The 15,582-nt window shown below is 37.4% G+C and overlaps 1 protein-coding gene across 1 annotated transcript in view; it reads left to right on the top strand.

Annotated features, from left to right (window-relative positions):
- BRIP1 (BRCA1 interacting DNA helicase 1) overlaps positions 1 to 15,582 on the top strand; it is a 198,795-nt gene that overhangs the window by 31,331 nt on the left and 151,882 nt on the right. The window lies entirely within an intron of this gene.

The raw sequence follows: 15,582 nt of genomic DNA, 5'->3' as shown, positions 1-15,582 counted from the left end.
TTTTCAGCATTGATTTTGCCCATTGCTATTGGGGTTGCTGTTCCAGGCCCTTTCAGCAGACAGAACTAGGCAATACGTGTCTTTGTAATATGTGTGTATATATACATGTGAACACATACAAAGACAAATATATACTTACAGATATATATCTATATTTTTCTCTATTTATATGTTCAAAATTATGTATTTATAACAATACATCCAATTCCAGTTCAACACCAGAGAGTTCATTCTAAGTTTCTTCCTTTTTATAATTTTCAGTGAAAAATCTATTCCCAGTTTTTCAAAAAGTTAAAAATAGAATTACCATGTAATCCAGAAATTCCATTTCTAGGTATATATCCCAAAGGATTGAAAGCAGGTATTGAAGCACATACCTGTACACCAATGTTCATAGCAGTATTATTCACAAGACCCAAAGGATGAAAAGAACCTATGTGTCTGTCAAGAGATGGATGGATAAACAAATGTGGTATATACATGGAATATTTAGCCCTAAAATGGAAGGAAATTCTGACACATGCTGCGACAAAGATTGAAGATATTATGCTAAGAGAAATAAGCCAGTTAGAAAAGGACAAATACTGTATGATTCCACTTATAATTTCCTTTGTGTTGCTATTATAGAAATAGAATTCATTTTTTTATATTGACCATGTAACCTGAAAATTTGCTAAGTCACTTTTTGGTTCTAGCTGATATATATATATATATATTTTAAGAGCTAGCTGATATTTTTGGAGATTTTATAGGACTTCCTAAGAATACAGAGCTGTATGTTTTCATTCTCTAATAAACATTTTACTTCTTTTAGTGTTTGGCTTTTAATATGTTTTCTTGTTTTATCTCAGTGGCTTAGGATATGCCAAGGTTGAATTGGAGTGGTGAGAGTAGACATCTTTGCCTTGTTCAAATCTTAGGGGGAAACAAAACCATTAAGAATGATGTTTGATGTAGGTGTTTTGTATATGGTCTTTATCAGGTTGAGGAAGTTTCCTTCTGTTCCTAGTTTTTTTCTTTCTTTTTTTTTGGCTGCACTGTGCAGCTTGCGGGATCTTAGTTCCCTGACCAGGGGTTGAACCTGTGCCCCCTGCACTGGAAGTGTGGAGTCTTAACCACTGGACCGCCAGGGAAGTCCCCCCTTCTATTCCTAGTTTGCTGAAAGTTTTTTAATGAATGAATGTTGAATTTTGTATTTTAAATTTTATTGCATCCATTAGTAGGATCATATGGTTTTACTCCTATATCCTGTGGATATGTTGAATTACATTTGTTTGGTTTTTGGATGATGACCCAACCTCACATTCAATTGAAAGCTGGAATAAAACCCACTTGGTCATGGTTCAGTACCCTTTTTATATATTGCTAAATTTGATTTGCCAAGTTTTGTTAAGGATTTCTTGCATCTCTGCTAATAAGATATTGGTCTTTAGTGTTTTGTGTGTGTGTGTTATCTTTGTCTGGTTTTGATATGAGGGTAATGCTGACCTTATGAATTGGAAGTATTGGTATTCTTAAATTTTTGATAGAATTCACCAATGAAGCCATCTGGGCCTTGCATCTTATTTTTGGAAAGGGTTTCACTTACACATTTAATTTCTTTAATAAATATAGGACTATTCAGATTTTCTGCTGCTCCTTGAGTTGGTTTTGGTAATTATATCTTTCAAGAAATTTGTCCGTTTCAGTCAAGTTTTTAAATTTATTGGCATAATATTCAAAATATTCTCTTTTTTTAAAAAATACTGTAGGATCTATAGTGATATGCCCTCTTCATTTCTGATACTCAGAATTCACATTTTTTTCTCTTTATTTTTTGATCAGTCTAGGTAGAGATGTATACATTTTATTATCTTTAAAAAACGGTTTTGTTTTTATTGATTTTTCTTTAATTTTTCCATTTTCTATTTCATTGATTTCTACTTCTGTCTTTATGTCCTTCGTTTTACTTTTTTTAGATTTAATTTACTCTTTTTCTAATTTCTTGAGGTCGAAGCTTATTAGATAATTGATTTTGGTCCTTCCCCCCCCCAAAACAACCATCGAAAGCTATACATTTCCTTCTGCTTTACGCGCATCACAGATTTTGATATTATGTTACTTTTTATATCATTCCTTTTGATTTCTTTTCTGACCCAAGATTTATTTACAATAAATAAACACTAAATAGTTTAGTTTTTTCCCCAGATATGTTTCTCTTATTGATTTGTGATTTGTGTGGTTAGAGAACATATTTTATATGATTCCAATTCCTTTCAATTTAATAATCAGTGAAAGCTCTGAATTCTTAGGAAAAATGTGTATTCATTTATAGACTACTACTCTGTTATTTGGTGTAGTAGTCTATAAATGTCAGTTGGCTCAAGTTGGCTGATTATGTTGTTCATGTCTTCTATAACCTTACTGATTTTTTTGGTCTACTTGTAAAGTAGAGAAGAGTGCTAAAGGCCCTATAATTGTGGATTTGTTTCTTTCAGTTCTATGAATTTCCGCTTCCTGGAATTTAAGCTCTGATATTAATTGTATAAACATTTAAGATTATGTCTTCTTGATGAATTAACCCATCTGTCATTAGGAAATGTCTTTGTTCTGAAATCTATTTTGCCTAATTAATCAAATCAGTCTAGCTTTCTTACGATTAGTGTTTGAGTAGTGTATCTTTTTTCATCCTTTTAACTTATCTGTGTCTTTACATTTAAAACGGGTTTCTTGTACATCGTTCAATCTTCCTCTTTTTTTTTTTTTTGCGTTATGCGGGCCTCTCACTGCTGTGGCCTCTCCCGCTGCAGAGCACAGACTCCGGACGCGCAGGCTCAGCAGCCATGGCTCACAGGCCCAGCCACTCCACGGCATGTGGGATCCTCCCAGACCGGGGCACGAACCTGTGTCCCCTGCATTGGCAGGCGGACTCTCAACCACTGCGCCACCAGGGAAGCCCCTAATCTTCCTTTTTTATCCACTCTGACAAACCCTGCCTTTTAATTGGAGTATTTACACCCTATACGTGTAATATAATAATCAGTATGGTTGCTGTATATTTTCAGTGTGTCTCAGTTGTTCCTTATTTGCCTTAAAATTTTTTTTGGCCTTCTTTAGGATCAATTGAACATGTTTTAGGATTACATCTTTTCTCCACCATTTTCTTCTTAGTATAACTCTTAGCTTATTTGTTTTGGGGTTTCTCTGAGATTTACAATTTCTGTCTTAAATTTATCACGTACTTTCAAATATTTTACTTCACATACAGCAGGGGTCCCCAACCCCCACAGCCTGTTAGGAACCGGGCTGCACAGCAGGAGGTGAGTGGTGAGCAAGTGAACGAAGCTTCATCTGCCACTCCCCATCACTCGCATTACCACCTGAATCATCCCTCTCATTGCTTGCATTACCACCTGAACCATTGCTCACATTACCGCCTGAACCATCCCCCTCAATCCGTGGAAAAATTGTCTTCTACGAAACTGGTCCCTAGTGCCAAACAGGTTGGGAACTGCTGACATACAGTGTATAAAAACTTTCTCCCACTGTACTTTCATTTCCACTTTCTTATATGTAATTATTTTTTATTGGACTGTAATTGGTTTACAATGTTGTGTTAGTTTCTGCTGTACATTGAAGTGAATCAGCAATATGTTTACATATATCCCCTCCCGCTTGGACCCCCCCCCCACGAATCTAGGTCATCACAGAGCACCGAACTGAGTTCCCTGTGCTATATAGCAGGTTCCCACTAGCTATTTATTTTACACATTTAGTAAAATACTGTATTTATGTCAAACCTAATCTCCCAATTCATCCCACCCTCCCCTTCCCACCCTGTGTCCACGCGTTTGTACTCTACGCCAGCGTCTCTACTCTTGCCCTGGAGATAGGTTCATCTGTACCATTTTTCTAGATTCCATATATATGTGTTAATATATGGTATTTGTTTTTCTCTTTCTGACTTACTTCACTCTGTATGACAGACTCTAGGTCCATCCACATCTCTACAAATGACCCAATTTCATTTCTTCTTATGGCTGAGTAATATATATTATGTATATGTACCATGTCTTCTTTATCCATTCATTTGTCAATGGATATTTAGATTGTTTCCACGTCCTGGCTATTGTAAATAGTGCTGCAATGAACATTGAGGTACATATGACTTTTTGAATTATGGTTTTCTCAGGGTATATGCCCAGTAGTGGGATTGCTGGGTCATATGGTAGTTCTGTTTTTAGTTTTTCAATGAACGTCCGTACTGTTCTCCACAGTGGCTATATCAATTTACATTCCCATCAACAGTGATAGAGGGTTCCCTTTTCTCCACACCCTCTCCAGCATTTATTGTTTGTAGATTATTTGATAATGGCCATTCTGACCAGTGTGAGGTGATACCTCATTGTAGTTTTGGTTTGCATTTTTCTAATAAATAGTGGTGTTGAGCATCTTTTTCATGTGCCTTTTGGCCATCAGTATGTTTTCTTTGTAGAAATGTCTATTTAGGTATTCTGCCTATTTTTTGATTGGGTTGTTTGTTTTTTTGATATTGAGCTGCATGAGCTGCTGGTATATTTTGGACATTAATCCTTTGTCCGTTGCTTCATTTGCAAATATTTCCTCCCATTCTGAGGGTTGTCTTTTCATCTTGTTTATGGTTTCCTTTGCTGTGCAAAAGCTTTTAAGTTTCATAGGTTTCATTTGCTTTTTTTTTTCCCCCCCAATACGTAGGCCTCTCGCTGTTGTGGCCTTTCCCGTTGCAGAGCACAGGCTCCGGACACGCAGGCCCAGCGGCCATGGCCCACAGGCCCAGCCGCTCCGCGGCATGTGGGATCCTCCCGGACCAGGGCACGAACCCGTGTCCCCTGCATCAGCAGGCGGACTCTCAACCACTGTGCCACTGGGGAAGCCCTCATTTGCTTATTTTTGATTTTATTTTCATTACTATAGGAAGTGGGTCAAAAAAGATCTTGCGGGGCTTCCCTGGTGGCGCAGTGGTTGAGAGTCTGCCTGCCGATGCAGGGGACATGGGTTCATGACCCGGTCTGGGAAGATCCCACATGCTGCAGAGTGGCTGGGCCCGTGAGCCATGGCCGCTGAGCCTGCGCGTCCGGAGCCTGTGCTCTGCAATGGGAGAGACCACAACAGTGAGAGGCCCACGTACCGCAAAAAAAAAAAGATCTTACTGTGATTTATGTCATAGGGTGTTCTTCCTCTGTTTCCCGCTAAGAGTTTTATAGTGTCCAATCTTACATTTAGGTCTTTAATCCATTTTGAGTTTATTTTTGTGTATGGTGTTAGGTAATGTTCTAATTTCATTCTTTTACATGTAGCTGTCCAGTTTTCCCAGCACCCCTTATTGAAGAGGGTGTCTTTTCTCCATTGTATATTCTTGCCTCCTTTGTCATAGATTAGGTTACCATAGGTGCGTGGGTTTATCTCTGGGCTTTCTATCTTGTACCATTGATCTATATTTCTGTTTTTGTGCCAGTACCATACTGTCTTGATTACTGTAGCTTTGTAGTATAATCTGAAGTTGGGTAGCCTGATTGCTCCAACTCCATTTTCTTTCACAAGATTCGCTTTGGCTATTCGGAGTCTTTTGTGTTTCCATACAAATTATAAAATTTTTTGTTCTAATTCTGTGAAAAATGCCACTGGTAATTTGATAGAGATTGCATTGAATCTGTCGATTGCTTTGGGTAGTACAGTCAATTTCACAATATTGATTCTTCCAATCCAAGAACATGTGTATCTTTCCATATGTTTTTGTCATCTTTGATTTCTTTCATCAGTGTCTTATAATTTTCTGAGAACAGGTCTTTTGCCTCCTTAGGTAGGTTTATTCCTAGGTATTTTATTCTTTTTGTTGCAATCGTAAATAGGATTGTTTCCTTAATTTCTCTTTTTGATCTTTTGTTGTTAGTGTATAGGAATGCAAGAGATTTCTGTGCATTAACTTGGTATCCCTCAACTTTACTAAATTCATTGATTAGCTCCAGTAGTGGCATCTTGAGGATTTTCTATGTATAGTGTCGTATCATCTGCAAACAGTGACAGTTTTACTTCTTCTTTTCCAATTTGGATTCCTTTTATTTCTTTTTCTTCTCTGATTACCATGGCTAGGACTTCCAAAACTGTTGAATAATAGTGGCGACAGTGGAAGTCCTTGTCTTGTTCCTGATCTTAGAGAAAATGCTTTCAGTTTTTCACCATTGAGAATGATGTTTGCTGTGGGTTTTTCGAATATGGGCTTTATTATGTTGAGGTAGGTTCCCTCTGTGCCCACTTTCTGGAGAGTTTTTATCATAAATGGGCGTTGATTTTGTCAAAAGCTTTTTCTGCATCTATTGAGATATATAGTTTTTTTTCTTCAATTTGTTAATATGGTGTATCACATTGATTGATTTGCATTTATTGAAGAATCCTTGCATTCCTGGGATAAACCCCAGTTGATCATGGTGTTATGATCCTTTTAATACGTTGTTGGATTCAGTTTGCTAGTGTTTTGTTGAGCATTTTTATGTCTGTGTTCATCAGTGATATTGCTGTGTAGTTTTCTTTTTTTGTGATATCTTTGTCTGGTTTTGGTGTCAGGGTGATGGCGGCCTCGTAGAACGAGTTTGAGAGTGTTCTGCCCTCTGCTATTTTTTGGAAGAGTTTGAGAAGGATAGGTGTTAGGTCTTCTCTAAATGTTTGATAGAATTCACCTGTGAAGCCATCTGGTCCTGGACTTTTGTTTGTTGGAAGATTTTTAATTACAGTTTCAATTTCATTATTTGTGATTTGTCTGTTTATATTTTCTAATTCTTCCTGGTGCAGTCTTGGAAGGTTGTACCTTTCCAAGAATTTGTCCATTTCTTCCAGGTTGTCCATTTCATTGTCATATAGTTGCTTGTAGTAGTCTCTTATAATCCTTTGTATTTCTGCAGTGTCAGTTGTAATTTCTTCTTTTTCATTTCCAATTTTATTGATTGAGACGTCTCCCTTTTTTGCTTGATGAATCTGGCTAAAAGTTTATCAATTTTGTTTATTTTCTCAAAGAGTCAACTTTTAATTTTATGTACCTTTGCTATTGTTTTCTTCATTTCTATTTCATTTATTTCTGCTCTGATCTTTATGGTTTCTTTCCTTCTACTAACTTTGGGTTTTTTTTGTTCTTCTTTCTGTAGTTGCTTTAGGTGTAAGGTTAGATTGTTTATTTGAGATTTTTCTTGTTTCTTGAGGTGAGATTGAATTGCTATAAACTTTCCTCTTAGAACTGCTTTTGCTGCATCCCATAGGTTTTGGGTCTTCATGTTTTTGTTGTCATTTGTTTCTAGGTATTATTTATTTCCTTTCGATTTCTTCAGTGATCTCTTGGTTATTTAGCAGCGCACTGTTTAGCCTCCATGTGTTTGTGTTTTTTCCAGTTTTTTTCCTGTGATTGATTTCTAATCTCATAGCGTTGTGGTCAGAAAAGATGCTTGATACGATTTCAGTTTTCTTAAAATTTCCAAGGCTTGATCTGTGACCCAAGATGTGATCTATCTGGAGAATGTTCTGTGGGCACTTGAGAAGGAAGTGTATTCTGCTTTTGGGTGGAATGTCCTATAAATATCAATTAAATCTATCTGGACTGTTGTGTCATTTAAAGCTTGTGTTTCCTTATTTATTTTCTGTCTGGATGACTTGTCCATTGGTGTAAGTGGAGTGTTAAAGTCCCTCACTATTATTGTGTTATTGTCAATATCCCCTTTTATGGGAAAATGTAGATTTCCCTGTTAGCATTTGCCTTATGTATTGAGATGCTCCTATGTTGGGTGCATAAATATTTATAATTGTTATATTTTCTTCTTGGATTGATCATTATGTAGTGCCTTTCCTTATCTCTTTTAACAGTCTTTATTTTAAAGTCTATTTTATCTGATATGAATATTGCTACTCTAGCTTTCTTGTGATTTCCATTTGCTTGGAATATCTTTTTACATCCCCTCACTTTTTGTCTTTATGTATCCCTAGGTCTGAAGTGGGTCTCTTGTAAGACAGCATATATATGAGTCTTGTTTTTGTATCCTTTCAGCCAGTCTGTGTCTTTTGGTTGGACATTTAATCCATTTACTTTCAAGGTAATTATCGATATGTGTGTTCCTATTACCATTTTCTTAATTGTTTTGGGTTTGTTTTTGTGGGTCTTTTTCCTCTCTTGTGTTTCCCTCCTAGAGAAGTTCCTTTAGCATTTGTTGTAAAGCTGGTTTGGGAGTGCTGAATTCTCTTAGCTTTTGCTTGTTTGTGAAGGTTTTGATTTCTCTGTTGAATCTGAATGAGATCCTTGCTGGGTAGAGTAATCTTGGTTGTAGGCGTTTCCCTTTCATCACTTTAAATATGTCCTGCCAGTTCCTTCTGGCCTGCAGAGTTTCTGCTGAAAAATCAGCTGATAACCTTATGGGGATTCCCTTGTATGTTATTTGTTGCTTTTCCCTTGCTGCTTTTGATATTTTTTTAAATTTCTGTTTAAATTTTGTTCATTTGTAAATTATGTGTCTTGGTATGTTTCTTGTTGGGTTTATCCCGTAGGGACTCTCTGCACTTCCTGGACTTGGTTGGCTGTTTCCTTTCCCATGTTAGGGAAGTTTTCAACCATAATCTCTTCATATATTTTCTCAGACCCTTTTTCTTTTTCTTCTTCTTCTTCCGGGACCCCTGTGATTCAAATGTTGGTGCGTTTAATGTTGTCCCAGAGATCTCTGAAACTGTCCTCTATTCTTTTCATTCTTTTTTCTTTATTTTGCTCCTTGGCAGTTATTTCCACCATTCTATCTTCCAGCTCACTTATTCGTTCTTCAGCCTCAGTTTTTCTGCTATTGATTTCTTGTAGTGTATTATTCATTTTAGTTATTGTGGTGTTCATCACTCTTTGTTCTTTAGTTCTTATAGGTCTTTGTTAAACATTTCTTGTATTTTCTCCGTCCTTGCCTCCATTCTGTTTCTGAGATTTTGGATCATTTTTACTAACATTACTCTGAATTCTTTTTCAGGTAGGTTGCCTATTTCCTTTCATTTATTTGGTCCTGTGGGTTTTTACCTGGCCCCTTCGTCTGTAACGTATTCTTTTGTTCTCTGTTTTTTTTGATGAGTGGGCCTGTGTTCCTGTCTTACTGATTGTTTGACCTGAGGCATCCAGCACTGGAATTTTTAGGCTGTTGGGTAGAGCCGGGTCTTTGTGCCGAGATGAGGATCTCCAGGAGACCTCACTCTGATGAATATTCCCTGAGGTCTGAGGTTCTCTTTTAGTCCAGCAGTTTGGACTTGGCAGTCCCACCACAGGAACTGAGACCTCACCTCTTACCTGGGAACCAAGATCCCGCCAGCCACATCGTGACAAAAGAAAAAAAAAAGCAGTGCAATAACAAAGAATAAAAAATAAAATAATATTAGAGAAATAGAAAATATATTAGAAAAATAAAAATATAAGTGAAACAAAAACAACAGGGTTAAACAGAACCACAACAGCAAAAAGAAAAGGGGGGGAACAAACCAAAAGGAGCAGAAAAATAACAAAGAATAAAAGATAAAATAAAATTAGAAAAATAAAAAAATTATTAGAAAAAATGAAAGTATAAGTGAAACAACAACAACAAGGTAAAACAGAACCACAACCACAAAAAGAAAAAGAAAAAGAAATGGAAAAAGAAAAAAATGCCTGTAAAGCCCTTGGCTGTGGTGGATGGAGTCTAGGTGGGGCAGGGTCTAGCCTCAGATAAGGCCCTGGGTGGGGGTGCGGAGACGGGACTTAGGCCCAGTGTGGCTGGACGGGGCCTCAAGAGGGCAGAGGATCAAGTCTGGGACCTTAGTAGGCTCCTGGGGGCTCGAGTGGGTGGGGGAAATGCTTGCCTATTCTCTTCCAGTCCTCTAATCCCCTGAGGGTCTCTCCCTGTCCCCACTGATCCCCTCATTGTGAGTGGGCCCCTCCTGAGCGTGGGAACCCATCCCCTCCTGCAGTCACCCCTCAGGGGTGCCAGTCCCATCCCACCTCCAGTTCTCCTCTCCCCTTGTCCTACTCAGTTGCTCGGGGGTTCTTCCTGTCCCCTTAGGTGTCCATGGTCCCCCACCAGTGCCTGGTAGGTGCCCTAGTTGTGGGGAGATGCAAACTCTGTGTCCTCTTACTCTGCCATATTGACTCTGCCCTGGTAATTTTTGTTATATACTTTTGTATGTATTGTGAACCATAGAGTATTTTTTTATTATTTTTTCTCTTAAATCATCAGTTATTTTTTTAATTACGATTTTTTTTTTTTTTTTTTTTTGTGGTACACGGGCCTCTCACTGTTGTGGCCTCTCCCGTTGCGGAGTACAGGCTCCGGACACACAGGCTCAGCGGCCGTGGCTCATGGGCCCAGCCGCTCCGCAGCATGTGGGATCTTCCCGGACCAGGGCACAAACCCGTGTCCCCTGCATTGGCAGGCAGACTCTCAACCACTACGCCACCAGGGAAGCCCAATTACGAATTTTTAATTGAGACTCTATAAAGCAGTTTAAGGATCACTGTAAAATTGAAGGAAGGGTACACAGATTTTCCATATATGCCCTTCCCCAGCCACCTCATTATCAACATCCCCCACCAGAATGATACATTTCTTACGACTGATGAACCTACATTGAGAGGTCATAATCACCCAATGTCCATAGTTTACATTACCATTCACTCTGGGTGCTGTACATTGAATGGGTTTGGGCAAATGTATAATAACATGTATCTACCATTATATCGTACAGAGTATTTTCACTGCCCGAAAAATCCTTTGTGTTCTGCCTATTCATCCCTTCCCTCTCTCCCTGCAAACCACTGTCAATCGCTGATCTTATTACTCTCTCCATAGTTTTGCCTTTTCCAGAATGGCATATATAGTTGGAATCATACAGTATGTAGCCCTTCAGACTACAGCCCTTCAGTATGTAATAATATTTAAGATTCCTCCTTGTCTTTTTATGGCTTAATAGCTCATTTACTTTTAGTGCTAAGTACTATTCCATTGTCTGGATGTACCACAGTTTATTTATCCATTCACCTACTGAAGGACACAGTGATTGCTTCCAAGTTTTGGCAGTTATGAATAGATCTGCTCTCATCATTTGTGTGCAGGTTTTGTGTGGGCATATGTTTTCACCTCCTATGGGTAAATACTAAGGAGCATGACTGCTTGATCATATGGTAAGAGTAGGTTTAGTTTTGTAAGACTGCCAAACTTTCTTTCGAAGTGTCTGTACTACTTTGCATTCCACTGGCAATGAATGAATTCCTTTTGTTCCAGATCTCCACATTCTTGTCAGCATTTGCTGTTGTCATTTTTCCTGATTTTAGCCATTCTAATAAGTGTGTGGTAGTATCTCGTTTAACATGCATTAGTCTAATGACATATGATGTTGAGCATCTTTTCATATGCTTATTTGCTACATTTTAAAATAATTAATCAATTATTTAATATTTTGGACTGCATTGGGTCCTCGTTGCTGTGCACAGGCTTTCTCTAGTTACAGTGAGCAGGCGCTACTCTTTGTTGCGGTGAGAAGGCTTCTCATTGCGGTGGCTTCTCTTGTTGTGGAGCACGGGCTCTAGGCACGCGGGCTCAGTAGTTGTGGCTCGTGGGTTCTAGAGCACAGGCTCAGTAGTTGTGGCACACAGGCTTAGTTGCTCCATGGCATGTGGGATCTTCCCAGACCAGGGCTCAAACCTGTGTCCCCTGCATTGGCAGGCAGATTCTTAACCACTGCACCACCAGGGAAGCCCCTATTTGCTACATTTTTGTCTTCTTTGGTGAGGTGTCTAAGGTCTTTGGCCCATTTTTAAATTGGGTTGTTTGTTTTCTTCTTGTTGAGTTTTAAGAGTGCTTTTTTGCATATTTTGGTTAATTCCTTTATCAGATGTGTCTTTTGCAAGTATTCTTTTCCCAGGCTGAGGTTTGCCTTCTCATTCTCTTGACCTTGTCTTTCACAGAGCAGAAGTTTTTAATTTTAATGAAATCTAGATTTAATTATTTCTTTCACAGATGGTACCTGTGGTGTTATATCTAAAAAGTCAGCACCATACCCAAGGTCATCTAGGTTTTTGCCTTTGTTCTTTTCTAGGAGTTTCATACTTTAGTGTTTTACATTTAGGTCTGGGTTCACTTTGAGTTTATTTATGTGTAAGTTGTGAGATGTGGATCTAGGTTCATTCTTTTTGCATGTGGATGTCTAGTGGTTCCAGTGCCATTTGTTGAAGACGCTGTCTTTGCTCCAGTGTTTTGCCTTTGCTCTTTTATCAAAGTTCAGTTAACTATATTTATGTTGGCTTATTTCTGGACTCTCTATTCTGTTCCATCAGTGTATTTGTCAGTTCTTTTGCCTGTCATACTGTCTTGATTATACTAAGTGTTGAAGTTGGATGGCATAGTCCTCCAATTTTGTTCTTCTCCTTCAGTATTGTGTTGGCTATTTTGGATCTTTTACCTTTTCATATACAGTTTAGAATTAGTTTGTCAGTATTCACAAAATTACTTACTGGGATCTTGATTGAGACTGAATTTAATCTATAGATGAAGTTGGGAAGAACTGACATCTTAATGATACTGAGTCTTCCTGTCCATGAACATGGAATGTTTCTGCATTTATTTTGTTTTTCTTTGATTTTGTTCATCAGAATTTTGTAGTTTCCCTCCTATAGATCTTGTACATATTTTGTCAGATTTAGACCTAGGTATTTCATTTTCGGGGGTGCTAATGTAATTGGTATTGTGTTTTTAATTCCAAAATCCACTTGTTCATTGTTAGTATATAGCAAAGTAATTGACCTTTATAAATGAACCTTGTATCCTCGAACCTTGATATAATCACTTATTAGTTTCAGGAGGTTTTTTATTGATACTTCCAAATTTTCTACATAGACGATTGGCAAACAGAGACAGTTTTATATCTTCCTTCTCAATTTTTTTTTAAATAAATAAATTTATTTATTTATTTTTGGCTCGTTGGGTCTTTGTTGCTGCGTGCAGGCTTTCTCTAGTCATGGTGAGCGGGGGCTGCTCTTTGTTGCAGTGCGTGGGCTTCTCCCTGTGGTGGCTTCTCGTTGCACAGGCTCTAAGCACATGGGCTTCAGTAGTTGTGGCACATGGGCTTCAGTAGTTGTGGCACATGGGCTCAGTAGTTGTGGCTTGCGGGCTATAGAGCACAGGCTCAGTAGTTGTGGAGCATTGGCTTAGTTGCTCTGCAGCATGTGGGATCTTCCTGGACCAGGGCTTGAACCCATGTCCCATGCATTCGCAGGAGGATTCTTATCCACTGAGCCACTAGGGAAGCCCTCTCAATTTGTATACCTATATTTTCTTTTCTTGTCTTATAACATAAGGAAAGACATACAGTTGAAAAGAAATGGTGAGAGGGAATGTCATTGCCTTGTACCTGATCTCAGAAATCTTTTAAGTTTCTCACTATTAAGTATGATGTTAGCTTTAGGGTTTTTTTTGTAGATGTTCTTTCTCAACTTGAGGAAGTGCTCCTCTCTTCCTAGTATACTGAGGGTTTTTATCATGTATGTGTGGATTTTGTCAAATCCTTTTTTGCAGCTATTGATATGATCATGTGATTTTTCTTTCGTAGCCCACCAGTGTGTGATGGATTATATTAATTGATTTTCAAATGTTGAACCAACCTGCATAGCTGGGATAGATCACACTTGGTCATGGTTTATAATTCTTTTTACACACTGTTGGATTAATTTTGTTAATATTATCTTGCTATTATTTGGTTGAGGATTTTTGCATTTGTGTCCATGAGAGATATTGGTGTGTAGCTTTCTTTTAATGTCTTTGCCTGGTTTTGGTATTAGGATAATGCTGGCCTAATAGAATGAGTTGGCAGCATTCCCTCTGCATCTATCTTCTGAAAAAGATTGTAGAGAACTGGTATAGTTTCTTCCTTAAATGTTTGGTAGAATTCACAAGTGAACTTGTCTGGATGTGGTGCTCTCTTTTTGGAAGGTTACTAATTATTGATTTAATTGTTTACTACATCTAGGCCTATTCATATTGTCCATTTCTTCTTGTGTCAGATTTGGCAAATTGTATCTTTCAAGGAATTGGTCTATTTCATTAGATTATCAAATTTGTGGGCATAGAGTTGTTCATAGTATGTTTTTTTAATTATCCTTAGCATCCATAGGCTCTGTAGTGATGTTGCTCTTTCATTTCTGGTATTAGTAATTTTTGTCTTCTCTCTTTTTTTCTTAGTGAGCCTGGCTAGAGACTTACTGATTTTATTGATTTTTTTTCAAAGAAGCAGGTTTTTGGTTTCATTGATTTTTCTCCATTGAGTTTCTGGTTTCAATTTCACTGATTTAAGCTCTAATTATTATTCTTTTCTTCTGCTTAATTTGGATTTAGTTTGCTCTTTTTCTAGTTTTCTAAGGTAGCAGCTTAGATTATTGACTTTAGATCTTTCTTCTTTTCTAATATATGCTTTCAGTGCTATAAATTCTTCTCACAATACTACTTTCACTGCCTACCATGTATTTTGATAAGGTGTGTTTTTATTTTCATTAAGCACAAACTATTTTTAAATTTCTCTTGGAATTTTTTCATTGATCCATGTGTTATTTAGCCATGTGTTGTTTAATCCTCACATATTTTGGGATATTCTAGTTATCTTTCTGTTACTGATTTCTAATTTAATTCGATTGTGGTCTGAGTGCAAACATTGTTATGATTTTTATTTTTTTAAACTTGTTAAAGTATGTTTTATCTCCAGAATGTGGTCTATCTTGGTAAATGGTCCACATGAAGTTGGGAAGAATGTGTATTCTACCACTGTTGTATGAAGTAGTCTATAGACTATGAAGTAGTCTATAGACTACTTCAGTTATGTCAGTTATATCCAGTTGATTGGTGATATTGTTGAGTTCAGCTATGTCCTTAGTGATTTTCTGCTTGCTAGGTTTGTCCATTTCTGATAGCAACTCCACCTATGATAGTGGATTTATCTATTTCTCTTGCAGTTCTATTAATTTTTGCTCCATATAGTTTGACACACTGTTGTTAGGCACATACATGTTAAGGATTGGTTTTTTTTTCTTGGAGAATTGGCCCCTTTATCATTATGTAATGCCCTTTTTTTTTTTTAATCTCTGATAACTTTCCTTTCTTTGAGGTCTTCTGTGTCTGGAATTAATGTAGGTACTCTGCTTTCTTCTGATTAGTGTTAGCATGGTATATTTTTCTCCCTTCATTTACTTTTAATATATAAGTTTTTTCATCTCTAAAGTGGGTTTCTTTTAGACATCAAATATTTGGGTCTTGTTTTATGATCTTCTCTGACAATTTGTCTTTTAATTGGTGTATTTAGACCATTGATGTTCAAAGTGATTATTTATAAGGTTGGATTAATATTTACCATATTTATGACTGTTTTCTATTTTTTGCTTTTGTTCTGTGTTCCTCTTTTTGTTTCCCACTATTTTTATGCATTTTGTAGTTTATTGTCAAGGACCAACAAACAAAATCTGGAAATGCTCTATACAAGTGCTGAGGAGCTACAAAAGAGGGGTGGGGTGGAGGAGACACAATAATACACAACAGTCTTTTGAGGAGC

Source organism: Globicephala melas, chromosome 20, assembly GCF_963455315.2.
Source record: "Globicephala melas chromosome 20, mGloMel1.2, whole genome shotgun sequence".
NCBI classification, from domain to species: Eukaryota; Metazoa; Chordata; class Mammalia; order Artiodactyla; family Delphinidae; genus Globicephala; species Globicephala melas.
The sequence above is the reverse complement of the archived record's forward strand: the minus strand, read 5'-3'. Positions and strand labels throughout refer to the sequence as shown.